The sequence below is a fragment of the Lingula anatina genome, chromosome 8 (assembly GCF_051362555.1).
Source record: "Lingula anatina isolate TDL-2025a chromosome 8, LinAna3.0, whole genome shotgun sequence".
NCBI classification, from domain to species: domain Eukaryota; kingdom Metazoa; phylum Brachiopoda; class Lingulata; order Lingulida; family Lingulidae; genus Lingula; species Lingula anatina.
This window is the reverse complement of record NC_141774.1, coordinates 7069439-7092008: the sequence shown is the minus strand read 5'-3', so window position 1 is coordinate 7092008 and position 22570 is coordinate 7069439. Positions and strand designations below refer to the sequence as shown.

Genomic DNA, 22570 nt, shown 5'->3' with positions numbered 1-22570 from the left:
AGGGTCTGGAAATAGTCCCTAAGGTGTCAGGCTGATAAGAGTTAAACCTTGGAAATGCCAGAATGAGGAACAGTGAAAATTACACACAAAAAAAAAAATGCTTAAACTCATTAAAAAAAAAAAAATATATATATATATATATATATATATATATATATATATATATATATATATATATATATATATATATAATTTATTTATTTATTTATTTTTTTTGGTTGTATGTCAATCCTAAGAATCATTCTTGTAACTTAACAAAATACAGAAAATGTTACAAAGTAAGAGTACAGGGCTCCTGGCAGATGGGAGTGATAAGTCACAACTTGAAAATGCCAGTGAAGCATTCTATAAACCTGCATTGCCTCCAAAACAGAAAACAATCACACTGGTTTTCAAACACAAGCTGCGCACTTCTGTCTTATGAAACTTTTCAGTAAGTTTCAGTATCGTAAGTAACATGGTTTTCCCTTAATCGCTGGCAGCAGTGTCCAAAATAAGGTTTTCTTCAACTTTCATGCAATAAAACATAATACTTAACAGCATAATGACCATCAAATTTTTTTATTAAAAAAATAAAAGCATCATGAATATTCAGAAAATGTGATTTGGGAAGGTCTTCAAGGCCATGGAAGTTCAGAGTCACACTTTCAAAATGCCAAAATGTAAACAAGAAATAACTGTACTGAAATGATTTTCTTTCCATTTTCAACACCTTTTTTAAAACAAAATGATCAATATACTGTCATTTTTAAATGTTCAACTAGGAAAATTGTTGACATAGGGAAAATATCAATAGAACAATTTTCAATGTCCAATTTGCTCCATTTGCAGATGCTGAACATAGTGAATGATTAAATCTGAGAAACTGCAATGATGAGTTCCTTTCCATTTATGATACTTTATTACACAATGCACAATATTATAACAGGTTTACCGTCATTTTTATATAATCAACAAACAATATTGTTAAGAAGCAGAAAATGTCAAAACAACACTTTTACATATCTTATTAGTTCCATAATGAGACTGTTAACATGCCTAAGAATTAAATCTGAAGAAATAACAATTATACACAAAAATACAGAAAATGCACAGCACTTCTGGTGGATGGGAATTAAAAAATCACATCTTGAAGATGCTAGTGTTTGAAAAATAATTTTTAAAAAAATTTAAATAAAACGTAAAAAAGATTCCAATAAAGCTGCTATTCAAACTTTTAATCTAGTTGTATTAACTTGATATTAATAACCCCACCAAGTTTGAGAAAAATAAAGCACTGTTATTCATCTGTAGCATGTTGGCATAACACATTCTTTTTGTTGTAAATTTATTTGAAATGTTAAACACCATTTATCTGCACAATTATCACCAAATCCTAATTTTGTGACACAGTTAAGAGAGCTAAACCTATGGGACTTTACAGGGAAATCTCAAGGAATGTTTTATGTAATCTCATTTAATGGCCAATTGAAAATTAATGAGTAGGCAAGTGACTTTATAGACCTTAATTTAATAAGTGATCACCCAAGGGACAATTTTATAGACTGCCATCCGTACAGTACCATCATATAGCACAAAGGTGTTGCATACATGCTGAAAAAAGTGAAAAAAACAACATTACTTCCCGAAAAATGACCCGATCATGCTGATTTTCGAACTTTACCTGCGTATTATGAATATTCATCAGTTCTGTAAGTTTCAAGCCAAAAGGTAAAATGGTTTTCAACTTATCGTGTTATCGGTGCTGCATATATGCTGAAAAAAGAGAAAAAATAGCTTAAATTAACTAAAAATGACCCAATCACGCTGATTTTCGAACTTGACCTGCGTATTATGAATATTCATCAGTTCTGTAAGCTTCAAGCCAAAAGGTAAAATGGTTTTCCACTTATCGTGTTATCAGTGCTGCATATATGCTGAAAAAAGTGAAAAAACAGCATAAATTCCCTCTAAGTGACCCGATCATGCTGATTTTCGAACTTGACCTGCAAATTATGAATATTCATCAGTTCTGTAAGTTTCAAGCCAAAAGGTAAAATGGTATAAAGGCCCTTTATGAATAAATGTTTTTGTGTGTAAACGACCCCTGCCGGTATAAAAGGGTTTATGTGATTTGGCTTCAATAGTAGAGAAATAAGGCCCCTTGCCTGTGTTACAGTTTTGATGCAGTTTTGATGTTGATTTAAATTAAAAGAGATATTATACTCGCTCCTTCGATTTGTTCGGGACACCATGGAATGACCAATAATGTATGGAAAACTGTGTTCAACCGCCACATTTTCACCCCAGCCAGGTCATTTTGACCTTATACGATTGCACCTGCTCATGACAGTGTTTTTGGTGGAAGACAGGCTTGGTTGTATGGTAACAAATGTTTTCAGCAGGGAACGTCTTTTGAACGTATATATGTATGTAGGACTGGCTTCTTTTTTAACCACACAGGTGTTCTCACATGTATGGTGGATTCAGAGGACAATAATAATAATAATAATAATAATAATAATAATAATAATAATAATAATAATAACGAGGCAAATAAAATAAAACCAAGCAATTGTGTTATTCCCCTGACAGCAAAATTGACTCAGTCTGACTTTGTATTTGCCGACTAAATTAAGCAAAATACTTTTTTAATTTGAAGACCTACTTTCAACGTACGGGATGAAATAATTTTCAACTTTTTAAAATAATTATCATTTAAGACCATTCTTATTTGTTTTTGTACCATTGCCTACGTTTGTTTGCTTTACATATATTTCTTTATATATATATATATATATATATATATATGTATATATATGTATATATATATATATATATATATATATATATATATATAATTATTTTCAACATATATATATATATATATATATATATATATATATATATATATATATATATATATATATATATATATGTTGAAAATAATTTCATTCATGACTTCCGCTAAATTCTCCGTGAGAACACGAGATTTTGCGGGATTTAAAGTTTCAAGGGGCAAGTGTGGAGTGTACATGACGGACACCATATCGACGAGTGCTCGATTCGATCTGAATTTTCAAGGATTTGTAACATGATAACACCTGATTTTTTTCGAAAACACATTCATACGAGTACTTGGAATAGAAATTTAACGGATGTACCTGATGACTTTTCCAAGAAAGAACTGAAAACGTATCTCATAGGACATAGGCCTACGATAAGAAATTTGTGCAGACATTCAAAAGTCTGAAAGCTTATTATTCAAGATGGATATGTGCAGAAAATCTACATGTAACAGCTTCAGTGGACCACTCTGTGTCACCAGAAAACTGCCATGTTTTAAGCTAGACGAAAACAACAGGCCATATTTAAATCAGAAACATAGCTAGCCTACTTCACTCAAGTCCAGGGTCAAATGGCTGTGTACAACATTCATGTGTATGATTTTGTTTTGTGCACAGAGAAGGATCTCTTCATTGAATCTGTTCTGTTTGATGCTGTTCATTGGGCATCTGTGGTTCCTAAACTGACCAGTTTTTACAAGACATTCATTTTGACAGAGTTGGTGTACGCTACTATTAAACATTTTTTTCATTTTTGTTTTCATTTAAAAATTCAAGCTTTATTCTATACATGCATTTAATACCAAACTAGAATATGTGCAATATTATTCTGCATTGTGATCTTGGGTTGAGAAAATCTTTAGTGTTTTAGATTTTCATGCTGTAATAATAATCCTTGCATGATAATTTTTTTTTTTTTTTTGAAAAATATTTTTTCTTTTGTGTATTTAACATGGATATAGATATTGAATAAAACTGTGATAAAGTAAAGGTTTTAAAATATGGTTGTATCAGATGGCGCTATTATATAGGTTTTACTGGAATACAGTATAATGGAAATGGTTCTCAGGAATGAACTTTCATCTTTTTAGACTAGAATTTTATTTTATTGATCAGTTGATGCAGGATTCAAGTGCAATTTGTATATTTTTTATGTATTTAGCAGTGCAATGGATATCTAATTACATTGTGATATAGTAATGTTTTTAATTATAACTTGGTCTCAGATGATGGTGCTTTGAATTAACATTTCCCATGTAGGTTGGTTTAATTTTACTCAGGTGTTAATGTGCAGCTTTTTTTCGATTAATTTTAATTGGAAGATGGCACGATGCTAGTGCCTTTACTAGTACAGTAATTTATTTGCAGACTTAGACATGCAACAGCTCAGCAGTGAACAAATCAAATATCTTTATGATTATATTTTTGTACGCAGTTTTACTTTTCTAAATAAAACGATGAAAGAAAGTAATTTTGCTGTGATTAGCTTCTTCAATATAATTTTTCTACTCCTCTCCGCCGTTTCGGCCCATGTCGCACTTAAAGTACTACAGGTATTTAGCCGTTTTGCGTGACTTTGGCAAATCAGCTGATGGTACTGCATCAATAGTCATAATACTATCTTTCCTGTTTGGCTTCCCGGATTGGAAGTTACAGCCACAGACTTTGAAGTTGTCAGTTATATCTTTCAATGAAATGTTCGAACGACCAGCGGCACTAATCCATAGCAATTTCGGAGGTCTGACCTTTGGAAAAAAAAAACTACAAACATTGTCTGTTCTACCTCTCCGGTGGCTGCAGTTATACACACAGCAGTTGTCATGGCCACCCATTACAGATAATTGCGAACAGCGAGAGATCTACTTTACATCGTGACAGCCATGAAGGCCCCTTCTACTCTTGCCCCCTGAGAAACAGTCCCGCACAAAATGGCGCGAACTGCGCATGCACACGATTTCGTGGAAAACACTCTATTGGGGGGGGGGGGGGGGGCTTTTGAATAACGTTTTATCTCCACTAGGAGAGGTCCTGAGATGCTAAACTTGTATGGATTTATAAAGAAATATAAGATACATTAAAGTTTTAAGAGCTGTTGGTTTTAAGGGTATTGCTCTCGTCTTGACCAGCAATACACGCTCTATCACTTTTGACCCATCAGGTTTGCCTTCGAATACATGTTTGAACTGCTCATTTGACCAGTTATAACCAAGAAAATTTTCGAGAAATGGGTGAAAATTATGTTAAGGTGACTCAAATGCCGACTGAAGAAAGCGGCGACACAACATATATTCCGCCATTGTTATTCACTGTTTATGTGTAAAATCCACGGTCGGGATGTCTTATAAATGATTTAGTGTTTAGCTTCAAAGTACTGCATACTAAAACACATAAATGGAATCGCATGTAAAATAATCGATTGTGGTTAATCTGTTCAAAACCATACTTCAACCAAAATATCGATATAAGAACACTACAAATATATCGTTTGAGAAGATAAAAAGTCATTTGAATTTCTAAAAAGAAAATTCGGAAAACACGTGGATCTGATAGCAGTCATCAACAATTCCAAAATTCAACCTTTTTTGCATTATGAAGTTCAAGTTTTATATGTTGCATATATCAGTTTATGTGAGATAACTGTTCGGGTCTGTTTTAATTTATGGACACAAATATACAGTGCATATATACCACCAATTCAATGGCAAATGGCAGCCTGTTAGAAATTAAAAGAAACATTTGAACAAACTACTTTTACACCATAAAAACCTGTCGGTGAAGATAAGTGAAGAGCAAAGGCCAAAAAATGATTGAAGAAACACCTCGCAGGATTTAAATATAAGTGACACACTCTGGTGATTTAACTTGTTTTCAAAACCTTATCCTATGGTTTATTATACACAAATATATTGAAAACCTAATGCACACGTAAACAGACGGGATACTAGTACTCCCATCTAACTTTAATTGAAATGCAAATGTAAATTAAAATGCGCCTACCTGTCATGAGAAAGAAAAGGACTACATATTGCACTGCAAATGAGGCCTTGCTACACATAACACACAGCTCTGTCACACCCATGGTTGCATGTTGTTACACTGGGTTTGAAACAATGCTTCCAAATCAACACTATATACACTAATTTCGTGTTTATAGATACAGGATATAAACGCTATAATTCAAAGAAATACAGAGATTGTTGTATGACATATTAATGATTCATACTCGTTTGTCCATGTAGATAGCAGTGACGGCAAAACAGCGATAACTATTTATGTTGGCCTGGCCACAAATCACATTCAAAAACACATTACTGGTACTCGAGTGATTTCACTATTCAGTTACCTGTCTAAATAATCAGGATATACCAACCATTAATAATGTATTCGCGTTTTCCTTTAATCAACTAAAAACATGGCAACAGCAAACTTGTTTTGACACCCTTGCATCCTGATTTATTTTGCAACATAAAATAACAACTGAATAATTTACTTTGTTTTGGCTTTTGTTTATATGTTTGTGTGCCATTGTCTAAGTTTTTTTTAATAATTTATGAAAAAATGGAGCCATTATCTCGCAAATTTTAGAGAAACGGATAAAGACCACTTTCATTACATTTGATACGAATTAATTTTAGATATATTAATTCGAAGTTGTATTATGTCCAGCGTAAGGAAATCAGTGGATGAAAAAAGCTGAAAATCGTTTTTAAATTATACAGTACATTAAGGACTTTATATCACAAAAGAAAAAAAAAATCACTTCCTCTCGCACAAAAAATAACGTAATTTTGATATCTTGAATGCATAGTGCAATAAAAAGTAAACATCTGAAAAATACACGCTCCCTCCAATATTCCCCGTCACCAGAGCATAGTCTTTTCTGATGTGATTGAATAGGTGAAACGATATTGTTAGTCATGTGAAGGAGACCTGTTTGAAATTGATATTATGATATCATCTCAAAACGCTGCAGTTAGTACGCCATAAACTCATTTCAATAAATACACCCCGCTGTATAAATGATGCGTCAGCATTATTTCGTATTGAAATGTTTATTTTAATATAATTTAAGCGGATAAGGAAAATTTAAACACATTGACCCCCCCCCCCACAAAAAAAAAAAAAAAAAAAAAAAAAAAAAAAAAAAAAAAAAAAAAAAGGCGCTATTTTGTATTTTTCTGAGCCATTACTTCTGTCAGACATAATATCTGGAATAAATAACACTGTAGAATTTACACCTTTGAGGTGATTCTTTCTAAATAAAAGCAAATGCAATTGAGGGGGCTTTTTGAATAACGTTTTTTCTCAACTAGGAGAGGTCCTGAGATGCTAAACTTGTATGGATTTATAACGAAATATAAGTTATATTAAAGTTTTAAGAGGTGTTGGTTTTAAGGGTATTGCTCTCGTCTTGACCAGCAATACACGCTATATCACTTTAGACCCATCAGATTTGCCTTCGAATACATGCTTGAACTGCTCATTTGACCGGTTATAAGCAAGAACACGTTCGAGAAATGGGTGAAAATTATGTTAAGGTGACTCAAATGCCGGCTGAAGAAAGCGGCGACACTACATATATTCATATATTCACATATATTCCGCCATTGTTATTCACTGTTTATGTGTAAAATCCACGGTCGGGATGTCTTATAAATGATTTAGTGTTTAGCTTCAAAGTACTGCATACTAAAACACATAAATGGAATTGCATGTAAAATAATCGTTAGTGGTCAATCTGTTCAAAACCATACTTCAACCAACATATCGATATAAGAACACTACAAATATATCGTTTGAGAAGATAAAAAGTCATTTGAATTTCTAAAGAAATTCGAAAAACACGTGGATCTGATAGCAGTCATCAACAATTTCTAAATTCAAACTTTTTTGCATTATGAAGTTCAAGTTTAATATCTTACATATATCAGTTTATGTGAGATATCTGTTCGGGTCTGTTTTAATTTATGGACACGGATATACAGTGCATATATACCATCAATTCAATTGTAAATGGCAGACTGAAGGAAATTAAAAGAAACATTTGAACAAACTACTTTTACACCATAAAAACCTGCCGGTGAAGATAAGTGAAGAGCAAAGGCCAAAAAATGATTCAAGAAACACCTCGCAGGATTTAAATATAAGTGACACACTCTGGTGATTTAACTTGTTTTCAAAACCTTATCCTATGGTTTATAAAACATAATGATAATGCATACGTAAACAGACGGAATACTAGTACTCCCATCTAACTTAAATTAAAATACACCTACCTGTCATGAGAAAGAAAAGGACTACATATTGCACTGCAAATGAGGTCTTGCTACACATAACACACAGCTCTGTCACACCCATGGTTGCATGTTGTTACACTGGGTTTGAAACAATGCTCTTAAATCAACATTATATATACTATTTCATGTTTATAGAAACAGGATATAAACGCTATAATTCAAAGAAATACAGAGGTTGTTGCATGACATATTAATCATTCATACTCGTTTGTCCATGTACATAGCAGTTACGGCAAAACAGCGAAAACTATTTCTGTTGGCCTGGCCAAAAATAACATTCAAAGACACATAACTCGAATGATTTCACTATTCAGTTACCTGTTTAGAAAATCAATATATACCGGTCATTAACAATGTATTCGTGTTTTCCTTTAATCAACTTAAAACATGACAACAGCAAACTTGTTTTGACACCCTTGAATCCTGATTTATTTTGCAACATAAAATATCAGCTGAATAATTTACTTTGTTTTGGCTTTTGTTTATTTGTTTGTGTACCATTGCCTAAGTTTCTTTTTAATGATTTATGAAAAATGGAGTCATGATCTCACAGATTTTAGAGAAACGGATAAAGACCACTTTCATTACATTTGATAAGAATTAATTTTAGATATTTTAATTCGAAGTTGTATTATGTCCAGCGTAAGGAAATTGTGACGAGGTTATTGGCTTGTCTTCGTCATGTTACGCGAGGTAGCAAATACAACTCATTTCTGTTCCTACCTCATGCAATCTCTAGCGGCCTTCTCCCTGTTTACACTAAACACAGTTGTATAAATACCATAAGACCATGTCAATCAATTTAAGTTACACTACTAAACACTCCCCGCTCTTACTCACTGCATGTTGTACTTACTAAATCACAAAATCAGTAGACGAAAAAAGCTGAAGATCGTTTTTAAATTACACAGTGCATTATGGACTTTATATCACAAAAAAAAAAAAAAATATCACTTCCTCTCGCACAAAAAATAACGTACTTTTGATATCTTGAATGCATAGTGCAATAAAAAAGTAAACACCTGAAAAATACACGCTCCCTCTTATATTCCCCGCCACCAGAGCATAGTCTTTTCTGATGTGATTGAATAGGCGAAAACGATATTGTTAGTCATGTGAAGGAGACCTGTTTGAAAGCGATATTATGATATCATCCCAAAACGCTGCAGTTAGTACGCCATAAACTCATTTCAATAAATACACCCTGCTGTATAAATGATGCATCAGCATTATTTCGTATTGAAATGCTTATTTCAATATAATTTAAGCGGATAAGGAAAAATTTAAACACATTGCCCCCCCCCCCCAAAAAAAAAAAAAAAAAAAAAAAAAAAAAAAAAAAAAAAAAAAAAAAAAAAAACACTATGTTGTATTTTTCTGAACCATTAATTCTGTCAGACATAATATCTGGAATAAAACAAACACTTTACAATTTACACCTTTGAGGTGATTCTTTCTAAAAAAAAGCAAATGCAATTCGGGGGGTGGGGCTTTTTGTAGAACTTTTTATCTCCACTAGGAGAGGTCCTGAGATGCTTAACTTCTTCGTTAATGCTTCTTTGCTACTTCGATACTACTGCACTTTCGTGCGGGTTATGTTTTTTTAATTTCCTCGGTAATCTATACTCGGTTTGTCACTGTGCTATGTTAGACAAATGCATGACAGTTTATGTCAGGGTGGTCATCCTATAAAATTTATGGTGCGAAAAATGGACATGTTAGCTTAGCTGTCCATTTTTAAATGACAATTATTAAATTCTAAAACGATTTAAACCCCAAATATCGGGAATAAACAGACAACATTACTTCAAATAAAATCCCTAAATGTGCAATCCAAGAGACAAATGATAATTTACTTTGTAAGCTTCTTTTCAGAACCAGCGTCTAGTACAAACGCTTTCTCCTTCTAACACTGCCATTCATGGATGCTACAATATCCTTACCAATATTTTCCACAATACATCGATACATCAAGATGCACCTACAAACGTAGGTCTCACAGTATTGTATGCTATTGTGATATTGGTAGCATCATTTTTAAGGAAATACATCGATCCTATATATCTTGTTCAGCATAGTTCTGTGAATTATAACTGCAGGTCTCAATATCATTAATTGATATGCACAGGGACCATATGGCAGCCATTTCATTCGGTTCTATTTGTCACAACAACACAAGGAATATATATATACCTCTCCAATTGGGGTGTTCAGTTGCCAGTGACAGTCCAAATCGATAGAATACGAAGAGTCATTTCCAGGCCATGGGTCTGTGGTCACCGTGGCGGTCGGTACACTCCATGGGGTTTGGGAACTGGTGGGCGCACTTGTTCCTGGAATCCTACAATGTATAGTTTAAAAATTAAACACAGACTTATGAAAATTTAATCTCACTCTGAGTGTGCAAACATACACTTACGTTTGCTTGCGCACTCAAATCTTATACGCTCTAAGTCTAACGAACCCGTTTCGTTCGTCCGAGTCCATTATACACACTTTTAAAACTGATCAGTTAATTAAACTTAACCGAAAATGCGTTCAATATTAAACAATTCACTCGGTCAATATGCATCTGATTAAATATCCAGTGGACCTATCTGTATCAAAATCAGATGGCATTTTAAACAGTCCAAACAATTAACATTTCGATTACTTTTAAACAATATATCCAATTAGATATAAACACTTCAATTATAACCCTTTATATGTCTATACGGCTGTTTTAAACCAGTTACTGGTAACTGACCAAAACGGTTATCCTTTACTGATTTGAGTGGTTCAGAACAATCTACTGGATTCAGTTACATGTAGAATCTACCTATTCATGTTGAGTGATGGAAATATGTGGCTTAAAACAATTGGCATTATCAGACAACGTTTACTACTTTGACAGTAAATAACAACTGTTCAGGTGACTATGGAGGGCTTCCCGGACAGGGCACTGATGCAACAAAATGATTACTTTTATATTCATAATTACAGTGTGCTTCTGCAAAAGAAGTTAACGCCCATAGAGATAATTAAACATGACAAACAGAAAGGTTACACAGGGAGGCAATTTCAAATTCAAATTTCAAATTTTGTTAAAGAACAATTTATAACTCGGAAATATTAACTGGACATCATTATCTTAACTCAGACTCTTAGGTCATAATATTATTAATTTAATTCATCTTAACTTTGTTTTTAGTTTCCTAGTCGTCGTCAGTTTGTAAAGTCTACAGAACATATTTCATGGATTTTAGACTTTAAATAAATATATTATTTAAAATATATTATTATTAGCTTTTCAAAGGGGTTTTCTCTAAAGAGTGTTTTAGCTTCAACACCCGTCTACTATTATCTATAAATACATACCTAGGGATGTTATATGACCGTGGCGATATGCTGATCACTGAAGCCTGTCCTTTTAGCCAAGCTTCAGTGAAGATCGAGGGCAACCTCGAGCCGCTACCCAAAAATGTCTCGTTTCACTCGACATTTCTGCGTAGCGTCTCTCGGAAAATTCGGATTTTACCTCGATGTAGATTAGAATTTCACGACTACATCTTGGTTAAATCAGTCGAGGTCTCTTAAATACTGAAAGCCAAAAGACAATGTGATCATGTGACATTCTTGGCATCAAGAGAATAGTGACGTTGCTTGCGTTAAATACCTACCAGTAGACACATTTAAAATCTCTCACACTTTTAAAAAAATTAGCATAAACTTTTCACGTTTAACACTTATTATCTATCATTTTCAATAAGTCATATCATATGGGTATGGTTTGAAAACGGGAATTAGTATACATTTAAGCCACACGTGCATACAGATTATTTGTAAATCTATAACTTTTTAACGAGGGTTGTGTTATTTACCTTTTGTTTTTAAGCTGTTCATTCTACCTCTTTATCAGATATATCGGTAAAAATCAAATGTATTTCCCCTTTGAACTTGTAATTACATGTAGCACATGAATGCTCTGAAAACCAGCCCATGTATATTCCGAAACCGCCTCGTAGTAAAAAATGTCACCAAAACGTAGAATTATTACTCCTGTGGACTTGAAATAAACATCCGTTTGATCTTGACTATATTCTGTAACCGCCTCGCCGTCAGAAATAACAATAAAAAACTAGAATTATTACTCCCGTGAACTTGTAATAAACATCCGTCGGTTTTGGCTATATTCCGAAACTGCCTCGTTGTCAGAAATATCACCGGAACGTAAATTTCTTTCTCCTTTGCACTTGTGAAAAATTAGTTTGACTTAACTATATTCCGGTCCAATGCTCCTTTTTTTATCAGAAATGTCACTAAAAAGTAGAGGTTTTGCCGTAGGACCTTTTTTCCGCAGCAGTCCCAGCTAGGTGTGGCTCAGCTGAGACGCGCATGGTCAGTGTCGACGGTTGAACGTCCACAACAAGTATTTAGCTAAAATTGACTTAATTGGTCAGACATTACGTAAGAATTTGGCGGGAGGTGACCAGCGCGCGTGGACGAGTTTATTCCGTATAACATCTCTAGAGCGTGATATAGGGTCACTTTATTCGGTTTTAGGGGTGTTTTAGGATGAAATGACTGTATTTTTTCTCGGTGTGTATGTCAAATAATACACTGTCACCCTCTCGCGATATATGCCATGAACACCTCTCGCTACCGCTCGAGGTGTTATGGCATATATCGCTCGGGTGACAGTGTATTATCTCACACATATTTTCATCTTAATCTACGGCAATATTTTATTTGAGTTATACAAGTTATATTCGACATTTAACATGTTACTCTACAGTGGAACTCGTGATTAGACTTTCATTGTATTCTGGTTTAATAACGTTTGAAATGTTTAATCCCTATTTTGTGAATAGAAGGGGGTGACGATGAAGTAGAATACATTGTAGCCTCTATGTGATATCGCTATGCTCAATACGCGATGCTTTCGAGTCACGGGCCTTGGTGTTACTCCCAGCATGGGTCGTTTAAATTATCACACTGTATTTTATTTTTGCTCATTATATTTTACTCCTCTTCTGAATACTCTCTCTCCCTCTCTTTCTTGTAACATATAAAAGGAGGGAAATATGGGCGGCGGTTTATACAAAAATGCAAAACACGATTAGTCGTCATCGTTATCAGATCAGTCAAAATGAAAACACGATTAGTCGTCGTCGTTATCAGATCAGAAGGCAAAATACGACTAGTAGTCGTCAAAACGCAACTAGTCATCAAAACGCAACTAGTCATCATCAAATCGCAACTTGTCATCATCAAAACGCAACTAGTCATCATCAAAACGCAACTTGTCATCATCAAAACGCAACTTGTCATCATCAAAACGCAACTTGTCATCAAAACGCAACTTGTCATCAAAACGCAATTTGACGCCAGATGGCGCCCATTGTACGAAAATCTAGGCCAAGTCACATGATCCACAGTGATCAAAATGGCGGACGTTATTGAAGCAGCATTATCATATTCTTCGCTCGAACTCGAGAATTATCTCTACGCGTACAATCTAATAATGATATTATATATATAATAATATCTCGAACTCGAGATAATTCTCCAGTTCGAGCGAGGAATATGATAATGCTGCTTCAATAACGCCCGCCATTTTGATCACTGTGGATCATGTGACTTGGCCTAGATTTTCGTACAATGGGCGCCATCTGGCGTCAAATCGCGTTTTGATGACAAGTTGCGTTTTGATGACTAGTTGCGTTTTGATGACAAGTTGCGTTTTGATGATGACTAGTTGCGTTTTGATGATGACTAGTTGCGTTTTGATGACTAGTTGCGTTTTGACGACTACTAGTCGTATTTTGCCTTCTGATCTGATAACGACGACGACTAATCGTGTTTTCATTTCGACTGATCTGATAACGATGACGACTAATCGTGTTTTGCATTTTTGTATAAACCGCCGCCCATAGGGAAATAAATAAAATACTCAACTTAAAAAAAATAACTGAGGTCGGCATCACTCATCTTTAGCAGGGGAATGAGATAGCTGAACCAGATCGATTACGTTCACTGGGGCGCTAGATTTGGTCTTAAAGTGCAATTAAAAATCACAGATGATCTTACACGATCTTAATCATTACAGCGGTAGTCTTAAAATGGACTGAATCGGGTTTTAAGATAATAAATGCTTTAACATCTGCTTTACAGGTCAAGTGGTACAGCGGTTTTATACGCAATAGTCACATTATAAGTAGACCAGGCATTATAACTTTGATTACTCTGATTCAGGGGGTGACATTTCTATTGTCCAGTGTGTGTATTTTTTCTTACAAAATAATCATAAAGGTAAACGAAACCCAAGTTTCTAACTATAATTGCCTGCACGCTGAGAAAATGTGACAAATTCATGAAAAATTTCCTGTCCCGTAATGTATAATAAAACAGTGACGCTAACAAATATGCACCCGGGTAGGAATGGGGCTAATGTTTATTTATTTATTTATTTTTTTTTTTTTTTTTCAGTTTTGATGCAGTTTTTTGTGTTGATTAAAATTAGGAGATATTTTATTCACCCTGTCCTTGGCCGTACTCGGGACACCGTGTAATGAACAATAAGAAAAGGAAAACTGTGTTCACCCGTCACATTTCGCCCCAGCCAGGTAATTTTAACCTAAGACGATTGAGCTCGGCAATATTTTGGAAGTTGCTTAGCAAGGCAACGACTTTAAAAAGGGAAGCGCCTTTTATTGCAATACGCATGAAAAGATCTGGGTTATCAACTTATTTAGGCCTAAAGGCATTTGCATGCAAATATTTCTGTGCCTGTTGTTTTTCACATTACTTGCAAAGGCGTCTTTTGTACTGTGTAGCTCAATTTCACCTAATGATTTTTAATCCTGTCCCGTAAAATCGTTTTATGTGTGCGTTTGTTTAGACCGACATTTCACTTGGCAGTATGAAAAGTTTGCAGCAGTGTTGCAGTAGATGTGTTCAAATTCTCTGTAAATTTGCAACAGGACTGATATTTTGCTAAGGGGTTACATCTAACTCATAAACTTAAGCCCTTTTGTGTCTCCCCCTGTAGCGTGGACTCATTACAGATTAGAAACAAGATATGTTGTTTCAATTCCTTTGAGAATTTTCAATAACTTTGTTACATTGCCCATGAAAAGCGGTACATTAATGTAAAGCCCTGGATAACATAAATACCTTTATGATAAAATGTTTTTGTGTGTGCATTAATATGTCAGATCACTTGCAAAGACCTTTTCTCTTCACTGTAAAAACAGCGATTTACACCCAAACGCGTGTAGAAATATGTATAAAAGCAAAATACATTTAGTTTTGCAAGCTTCCCACAGAAGTAAATGTTAAACTAGTGTAGTAGTAACTAGTTAAGCTATATTTTTAGTTTCACCGAATTACAATCTTATAACTAATTTATGACAAGGCCAAACGCAGTGGCTAAACAAGTCCCCTGCTAAACATGAAAAGCTGCTAAATAACACGTTTAACTTTTCAAGCTTCTCACAGAAGAAAATGCTTAACATGTTTGGCAGTGTTGCACGTTTAGCCATCTGATTAGCTACACCGGTATATGACCCCATATAGCAAGTTTATTACAAGGCTCAACAATTTGGCTAAAACACGCACCCTTCTATACGTGTGGAGCTTTTGAAGGCGTAGAGCAGCCTACTCGAACACTTTGTGTCTTTCCTTGCAGTAACTTGTGGTGGCTATTTTAAATAGGCCTATTAAGTAAAAATCCAGATGACAGATTAGGTTTCCAAGATTTTATCAAAAGCGTACATACCTGTTATGGTACAGAATGACATTATGATAACGTAATGGTAAAGATATGCGTGTTTATTTATACCCCCGTCAAACTAGAGGCGGAATGAGCAAGAATGCCGTCGAAAAGACAATTTTTTGGGCGTTCCTGGATATTCGAAGAACATTTTAAAAATTCCGAGTGCATTCCAAATATTTTTACCCATTCTTGTGGCTGAATGTTTTGCTCATGATAAAAACTTTCGAAATTCATTTCAAGTGGAAAATTATTGAATGGCATTTGAATAGTATTCTAACTGCACTATGACTGCATTCTAAATATTCTGACGGCATTCCAACAGCATTCGAAACATTCTGATCAAATTCGAGGGAGAACCGAAATGGCAAGACACTTCAAACCCTGCTAGAATAAGCCAGAATGCAAATTCAGTGTATCTCAGTCCTATTTCAGCCAGCAATCGAACTACACTCGTACGGCATTCGAAGTGTATACTAAATATTCTGACTAAATTCTGACAGCATTATTGATATTCTTAGTTTTCCAACTACATTCGAGCAGCATTTGAAAGCTCATACAGTCGAAATGAGCACGAATCATTCCAGGCGAATTCAAGGGCATTCTGAGCATCCAACCGCATTCTTAGGTCAATTTGAAATTTCTTCCCGAGTGTAGTACGATTTTTTTATTTAGTCATTCCGGCTGGTTCTGCTTGATTCCTGCTGATTCCAAATAAATGTGAAGGGGGATATAACTCCTTGCAAAATAATGTCCGAGCTAACAAAAACATTGTGGTAACCTTATAATTGTAGAAAGATTCGACGACGATTTCTACATAACTTTATTATGATAATGTCATGCGCATCTTGTGGAGTTTTATGAGCGTTTTATAAGATACTGTTAAAACATTATATACTGTTTTGAAAACCTTTTTTTTTATAAATGACCAAAGCACTTCTTACGATGTTTTAACTACCGGTACATCTAGCGGTTAGTTCCAAATTCCAAATTCCACATTGGGCTAGTCTGCGATTAGAGCGGTGCGAATTGTAGAATCTTCGGACTATCGTTACTGAAATAACCAGCATGTGATAAAAGCTTAAATAAACTATTGTACTGAATATCCTTCCATCATCCTGATGTTTTATTGGGTGTGGCAGCAATGGCGGCAACAAGGGGCAGCAGGCCCAGTAGGTCACGTGAAACCAATAGCCTTAGTGATTTTTCTCTGTTTTTAAAAATAAAGGAAAGCGGAAAGTTGCATCACAGAGCTACTTTATTTGAGTAACAAGCTGTTCCTCTCTACTGTTAGATATTGTACAACAGGCAAGAACTTTCATAATCATCGACCTTCACCCACCCACCCCATACAGCAGCATTCTTAATCCAGTCGTTAGCAGGGGTCAATTTCATAATGGTTTAGATTGTTTTGCGGGCTAGGAATCCTGTCATAACAAGAGCTAGCAAATACCAGTATGATGAAGTTCCCAATATCTTAAGGCATATCCCCTCGTTTTTGATATATTTTAACTACGCACCTTGAGCTAATTGTCTTCGTCCTTACATTGTCAGTTCATTTGGGTATGTCAAACTGGTACTTTTATTGTGGGGCAGTCGTTTTTAAAAGTTCTAAACTAAACATACAAAACCAACTTAACATGTTCAGCTTCTATCAGGCTTTAAGCTAACCCCAATAGCTTTAGAGTCTTTTAGAAATAAGTCCAGTTCTTGCACTTCTTGACCAACAGGGATTGGTGGCAAAAACTTTGATGCCCCTTTTTCACACAGAACACGAATCCCACGAATCGCCAGGAATTAAAAATATCAGGATTCGTGCTTGAATCGTAATCAGTTCGTGAAGTTCTTAACAGATTCGTATATAATCGTAGTCAGCTCTTGCAATTCTTGATCAATTGTTCAAAGTTTTGGCCACGAACTCCCGATTCCAAAAAATAGTAGTGAATTTTTGGACAATATTCGTGCGATTCCAGCCGAATCCCACGAATATGCGTAACACTATCGCACCTGTATCGTAACTGAATCAAAATCTCAAGAATCCTCACGGATCCTGAAATTTGTCAATTCCTGGCGATTCGTGGGATTCGTGGTCTGTGTGAAATAGGGGCCTTATCCAACCCTATTCAATACAGGTATACACATTAATACTGTATAGTTACTACAGTGACTGTATATGTGGTACACATGATTTGTATGCGTTTCCAAAAATAGTGATATTACCGGCCTAAAGAATGCTCCTAGCTCAAAGTTCTCATCAGAAACTAACTTTTTGGCCCATTTTGCCTCGAAAATAACTTGTTCCTTGAGAGATTTCCAAAAAAGCAATTATTATTTACTCTACCATACTCGTTTGCATATGTAGATGTTGAATTATAAGTGAGCATAAACTTAGAATATCATTTCTATGAAATGACGTTTACACTGAGGTAATGATTAAAAAAAGAGTTCATTCAGAACACAATATCAACTGGTCCAATGATCGAATATGGCGGACCCTACATGAAAGGATGACTGCTTAATCCTGTAACGGTCTATCCGCCTCCAGTCGAATGGAGCCGATCGAGATTTAATTAATAGTGCCCCTACTGGGACGGCTCGTGGGGAGGCATGTGAGAGACCGAGAGCTGTAAATGTCATATTTTATCGTATTAATTGCCATTGTTTATTACAGGTAGCATAATAATAATAATAAAGATAATAAAAATGGTAATAATAACAATAAATATTATAACCACACCGAGTGTCCGTCTGTTAAAGAGATATAAGGGTTGGAAATTTAGTCGGAAACACAGACAGGCAGACAGGCGTAGAACCAATACCTAGAACCACCCTCGAAGTCCCCCTCGGTGTCCAAGATGTCCAGTAATTCAGCACCCCACTGAAGCCAAGCTGTCTACATGCCACTTTGGCGTCATTCCAGGACCAACCGCTTTTACACACTCTTCCCCAGTCTCCTGCATAGAATATCTCCACTCGTCCATGATACTGTGAGTCGCCGATCAATCTCACTTCTCCGTCATTGGCTGTAAGTAATGCAAAATGACAGAAACAGCGAGTAAGGACAATATTGCACAAATGACTTCCGGTATATGAACGTTCATTGCTCATAAGCATTACTCCTTACGTCAAATAAAATTAATCTGTGCTTTGTTAAATATTTATACCTCCGTCTACCACGGATATCCCCTTTTATAAAACTACAGTTTTGGCCATTTTCTGGAAGTAAAGCCGCATACTTTCTAGCTTATTTTCCCAAAGTAAAGCTGCATACTTTCTAGCTTATTTTCCGAAAGTAAAGCCGCATACTTTCTAGCTTAAGACAGCCAGGATTTTGTGTGTGTGACTGAGGGGGGGGGGGGGGGGGGAGAGGCGGGGGCGGGGGGTCTGGATCCACCTTTGAAATATACTCACGTCCTTTACAGAGAACGCCGGCATCATCTGACGAAGACTCGGAACAATAAGATGAGATGATACCAACGCCGTCATGGGAGCAATCTCCTAGGGTCGACTCAGATCCCTGACAATTCAAATCGCTTATCCAGTAATGATCAGTAATGAAACCCCATTCAAATGAACGTATTATATTATATTATATTATATTATATTATATTATATTATATTATATTATATTATATTATATTATTATTTTAACTGCATTATTGTGCATGAATTGATCATATCGTGTTTGAACGACTTCCATTATCTCATGTCGTGTCAACTGACTTTCTGACCAATGTGTCTGTGCACTAACGTTTTTTTTTTTCTTTTATTTAATAAAGCATTTACCTTTTCTCATTTACGATATTGACAGTTTTAGAAGGGCTACAAAATTTATTTAAAAAAGATATCTGCGCAAAAGGAAGCAGATCGGATCTTTTAAATGAAATAACTTCATGGGCCAAAGGGTGCCAGAAAATCATAAAGCACATGTTTGATAAGGGTCATGTACTGACTTCTTTTTTCCAGACACCGGTAAAAGTGATGGGAAAACCATTTATATATACCTTAATCAGTGTATGAAATTCAAGGAAATTACTAGCCAGGGAGGGGGGGGGGGGTAGTCAATTCAGTTTATGTTCACCTTGCAGTCTGCCTCATTTCTTCTTCAATAATTTATTCATAATTTTTATACCGATTTCGTGATATTATCTGATCATAAGTTTTGCTTTTCTGTATAGCAACAAGTATGACCAAATATATATATTCTTGTCAAATAAATCTATCTCTGTGCTGACAATAAAGAAGAAAGAATTCAGCACGTAGGGTCCATTTGAATATCGCTTAAAGCAACGGTCCTGCACGCGGGCCCAGTATCTCGAACGCATGGCTTATTGAGAAAAGCTATACCACATAGAGGCTACAATATATTATATGGGGCGAGTATGGGCGAGTTATGGGATCGAGATGCTTGCGCTCGGTCGCAATGCGTGATAATTTCGAGTTAGGCCTACGCAAGCCTACCCAACTACCAGACTCGGCACCTAAGGATCCTGAATTAACCGGTATATCGGACCACACTACCCGTTTTCAAGGTGTGTGTCAGATCACATTTCGAAGTATCAGCCAGAACACCGACAGGATGAGCCCTGGCATGCCCGGCTGTCACCTTGATTGGATAGTAAACGATTGTCGTAAAATCGCTATATGATTTTAAAACCAGGTGCATAAATTTGAAAGCCACCTAGATGAACCTTAGACTGCCACATTAATCTAATACAATGCAAAAAAGCCCTGTCAAAAGTGGTTAAAACATTCAAACCGAATGTCATAAAGTCCCCATATATATCCCCGGCCTGAAAGTTACCAGCCTCGGGCTGTCGGGCTGGCCGCCATTCCATACACTGCCTTCATGCTACAAAATGTATGCATGCACTATGCTGAGAACGAGTTCAGAGATCTGCCACAATAGCCATAATACAGACAACCGGATGGTAGGTTAAAATGCCACGACTGTGATTAAATAATAAGATCCAGGGCATAATAAGACAAATGTATGTATATAAAATCATTTCTGCAGTCTAAGAATAAAGTGATTTCTGAAAGGATGAAAAAATATATATAAAGAGAGAGAAAAGTGCCTCACCTCCATGGCATATAACCCCGGCGTCGTCGTTGTTACTTTGACGACAAAAGACGGAATTGATGCTGCCAACCCCACCATGGGAACATTGGGTTATATTGGACTCTGTTCCTCCACAGTTTACATTATACAGCCAGTATTTACCTGAGTCAGAAAAATAATTTAAGCCAAACAAGTCACTATTAAAAAAAATGCAGATTATCTATAAACGGGATATATATATATATATATATATATATATATATATATATATATATATATATATATATATATATATATATATATATGTCAAAGGCCAAAACCAAATCTATTTCTATGCATAAAAGGCCCAGCCAGCATGTTAATTACGCCCTGACTGGGCCCATTCTTTATGTTGTCTATGTATTGTTAACAGCATAATGGGAAAGTTAAAGCTGCCAGTTTGTTTGTATGGCATGTGCTGGGGATGTGCAAGATCAAGGTACATACTCAGTATTATGATACTTTCAGGTGTGGCAAATGAGATATTTCATTACCTGTGATATATAGGCCTATAAGTTAATGTAACATGTTATATGTTTCCTTTATGATTCATTTGAAAGGATAAGATAAGATAAGAGTTTATTTAGCCAATTATAAAAGATAGTATACCAATAGTATACCATACATAAAAGATAGTATACCATCTGAACTAAAAAAATGAAAAAATACATTGTCAACTTCAAGCTCTTGTAATAGATACATAGTAAAATAACACATTTACATGTAGATGGATAAGCACACTTGTCGACACAACCGAGGGCATCAATAGCGTATATAACTTACCAGTGCCTCTCGGACTCCAGCCTGAAAAAGACGAATGAGCCCCAGCCAATCCAAGTTGCCTGCAAACCACTTTGGCGTCATTTAAGCCCCAGTAGTAGTCACACACACGTCCCCACTCCCCGGCATAGTACACCTCAACACGGCCTTCGTAGGGGCTAGTTGTGTTCACCAGGCGAACAGCACCATCGCCAGCTGCAAGGTAAAGGAGGATACTTATTTGACCCCACTCAGTCAGAAAACAATGAAATCTCGCCGCTTTGGACTCGTTTGATTGTTATGGGGATATCAACTCTACATATGAAATTCACATTTCACATAAATGCACTGTAAATAACACACGGAATATAATAAGTTCTATGTTACCCTCAGAATCGGCAGCTAAAACGCAATTACTCGGGAATATGAGGTTCATCACACCATGGAAACTCAAAGATGATTGCCTTTTGCAAATTTTTTGAGAGTGTATTGAGAAAAAAGTTCAGATTGTGAAATGGACCAACTTCGTATCTCGGATCGGATTCATAAACCATGAGAAAATTACCGTTTTCTTAAAGAAAATCCGTTTTTGACCAAAACTGCAATTGTCATCACTTATAATAATTAGTAAATCGTGTCGCTTATTGCCCTTAAAAAAACATATCGGTATTTACGTACGTGCTTTACAGATGACTCCAGCATCGTCGTAGTCTCCGGTGCCGCATAAATAGCTAATGGTGCCCCACCCTAGGGACGAACAGTTGTACAAACCCTCTTCAGTTCCGGCGCAATTGACGTCGGACAACCAAAAGGACCCTGTGCCTCTGGGGTCATG

The 22570-nt window shown here is 35.6% G+C and overlaps 1 long non-coding RNA gene across 1 annotated transcript; it reads right to left on the bottom strand.

The window, feature by feature from the left end:
• Nucleotides 1–20964: 20964 nt before the first annotated feature.
• LOC106160253 (uncharacterized) lies at nucleotides 20965–22570 on the bottom strand. The gene is made up of 3 exons (XR_015335639.1): nucleotides 22414–22570; nucleotides 21760–21951; nucleotides 20965–21099 (listed from the first exon to the last, which is right to left on the bottom strand). It is a non-coding gene; the product is annotated as an uncharacterized LOC106160253 (long non-coding RNA).